At 45.1% G+C, this 2,998-nt stretch overlaps 1 pseudogene; it reads left to right on the top strand.

Annotated features, from left to right (window-relative positions):
* LOC128315036 (elongation factor 1-alpha 1-like) lies at window positions 1–2,022 on the top strand (annotated as a pseudogene).
* The last annotated feature ends 976 nt before the right edge of the window (window positions 2,023–2,998 follow it).

The following is a 2,998-nucleotide window of genomic DNA, read 5'->3' as shown; positions in this document are numbered from 1 at the left end:
TACAGATATTAGAGGGAACTGGGTGAGAGCATACAGAATTCTTCTCTTTTCAACTTTTCTGTAAATCGAGAATATTCCAACATAGAAAGTCTATCCAAAACAAAGACCTATGCCTATGCATATATAGCAACTTGGTGCATGGTGACGATGACACCCCTTTTTTGTCACGGGTTGGCCACCAGAACAGAGGTGTGGTGGAAACCACCGCTGAATCTCAGCCAAGTGGGAAGGGAAAGATTCCTATCAGCAGGGTCATCATTGGACGTGTAGATTCAGGCAAGTCCACCACTACTGGCCATCTGATCTACACATGTGGTGGGATCAACCAAAGAATCATTGAAGAATTGAAAAGGAGGTTGCTGAGAAGGGAAAGAGGCCCTTCAAGGTGCCCGGGTCTTGGATAAACTGAAAGCTGAACCTGAGTTGGAATCACCACTGATAGCTCTCCACAGAAACTGGAGACAAGTATTACGTGACCAGCGTTGATGTCCCAGGACACAGAGACTTTATCAAAAACGTGATCGCGGCACATCTCGAGCTGACTGTGGGGTCCCGATTGTTGCTGTGTCGGTGACTTTGAAGCAGTATCTCCAAGAACGGGCAGATCTGAGAGCGTGCCCTCGGGCTTACACACTGGGCGTGATGCAACTAATTGTCCGTGTTAACACGGTGAATTTCTTCAGCCAGAAGAGGCATGTGGAAATCGCTAAGGAAGTCAGCACCTACATTTAAAAAGTTGGCTATAACCCCGACACGGTAGCCTCGGTGCCAATTTCTGGTTGGAATGGTGACAATGTGCCGGAGGCAAGTGCTAACATGCCTTGGTTCGAGGGGTGGAAAGTCACCCCCAAAGATGGCAATGCCCGTGGAACCACGCTGCCGGAAATTCTGTATTGCGTCTGCCATAACTCATCCAACTGGCAAGCTCTTTTGTCTGCCCCTCCAGGATGTCCACAAAATTGGAGGTGCTGGTACTGTCCCCGTAGACCTAGTGGAGTCTGGTGTTCTCGAACCTGAGATGGTGGTTGGTCACCTTTGCTCCAGTCAACATTACAGCTGAAGTCAAGTGTGTTGAAATGCGCCACGAAGCTTTGCCAGGAGCTCTTCCCGGGGACAACAGGGACTTCAATGCCAAGGACGTGTCTGTCAAAAATGTTCATCATGGCAACCTCGCTGATGACAGCAAAAATGACCCACCAATCTAAGCAGCTGGTGGTGTGACCCAGGTGACTATCCTGAACCATCGAGGCCAAATCAGTGCTGGCTACACACCTGTGCTGGATGGTCGCGTAGCTCCCACTGCTTTGTGAATGTGCCGAGCTGAAGGCGACTGATGGCTGTTCAGGGAAAAAGCTGGAAGATGGCTCCAAAGTCTTGAAATCTGGTGATGCAGCCATTGTTGATATGATTGCTGACAAATGCACGTGTGTTGAGAGCTTCTCTGACTACCCTCCTCTGCGTTATTTTGCTGTTCCTGACATGAGAGAGACGGTGATGTGGGTGCCATCAAAGCAGTGGCCAAGAAGGCTGCCGGAACTGGCAAGGTCACCAAGTCTGCCCAGAACATTCAGAAGGCTAAATGAATACAAACCTGAATACGTACCACCCCTAAATTGATCAGCAATGGGAGAACAGTCTCAGAACTGTTTGTCCCACTTAGCCATTTAAATTTGGTGCTAGGGGTACCTGCGTGGCTCAGTCAGTGAAGCGCCCGATTTGGATAAAAAGCAAGTACCGAGAAAAAACAACATAGGGCAGAAAATAAAGATGGCGGTGTCCAATCTGATTTCAAGGTTGGAGAGTTAGTGACATGCCCAACAGGTGCACATACCTCACTAGTAAATAATGGTGGTTAGATAAGAACAAAATAAAAATGGATTTTTTTGGGGGGGGCACCTGGGTGGCTCAGTCGGTTAAGCGGAAGACTCTTGATTTCAGCTCAGGTCATGATCTCACAATCGTGGGATCAAGCCCCACGTCGAACTCTGTGCTGAGCGTGGAGCCTGCTTAAGATTCTCCCTCTCTCCCTCTGCCCCTCTCCCCTGCTCACACTCTCTCTCTCGAAAACAAAAACAAACCATTTTCTTTCAATAAATGTGTGTTTTTTTCAAACAACTATTTAACTGTTGGAGCATAAATACTTATTAAGTTTGGATCTAGCTACTTAACAAACAGAGCAGTTCAGATTTTTGTTTGTTTTGACCTAGAGGCTCTATGCAAAATCACTGAGACACTCAGGACACCATGAACTGAAAAAGTTCTGGAATCTCTGCTCTGTACCCTTAATTGGAAATCACTTTTGTTGATTCTGAATTCCTGTCAATGGACTTGTGTTTGTTTTCCTTTTGGTAGCTTTACCCTTTTTCTTGGGAATGATAATTTAAATTAAAACCATTTTTTTTTTATACCCATGTTCATTATTCACAGTAACCAATGCGGTGTAAGCCACCTAAGTTCCATGGATAGATGACTGGATAAACAAAATGTGATATGTCCATACAATGGAATATTAGTCCACATCACAAAGGAGAGAAATTCCGACATTTGCTACAACCTGGATGAACGTTGAAGACACTATACTAAGTGAAATAAGCGAGTCACAAAAGGGCAAATATTGTATGATTCCACTCATATGGGCTACCTAGAGTCGTCAAAGCATTAGGCACAGAAAGTAGAATGGGAATTGCCAAGGACTGAGGGGAGGAAAAATGGGGAGTTCGTGTTTAACGTGTATAGTATCTCAGAGTTTTGGAGAATGAAAAAAGTTCTGGAGGTGGATAGAAGTCATAATGCTTAATACCACTAAACTATACCTTTAAAAATGGCTAAAATGTAAATGTTGTGTGATGTGTATTTTGCCGCAATAAAAAAATTTATTTTTGGAGTTCATGGGCTCCTGTCACCATTACTAAGAAAAAATTAAGATTCTCGCCTACAGAGGGCGCCATTGACAGTTCCTGGTGGCATTTCTTTGGCAAGCGGTAATTGAACCTCCTGA

This window comes from Acinonyx jubatus, chromosome C2 (genome assembly GCF_027475565.1).
Source record: "Acinonyx jubatus isolate Ajub_Pintada_27869175 chromosome C2, VMU_Ajub_asm_v1.0, whole genome shotgun sequence".
NCBI classification, from domain to species: domain Eukaryota; kingdom Metazoa; phylum Chordata; class Mammalia; order Carnivora; family Felidae; genus Acinonyx; species Acinonyx jubatus.
The sequence above is the reverse complement of the archived record's forward strand: the minus strand, read 5'-3'. Positions and strand labels throughout refer to the sequence as shown.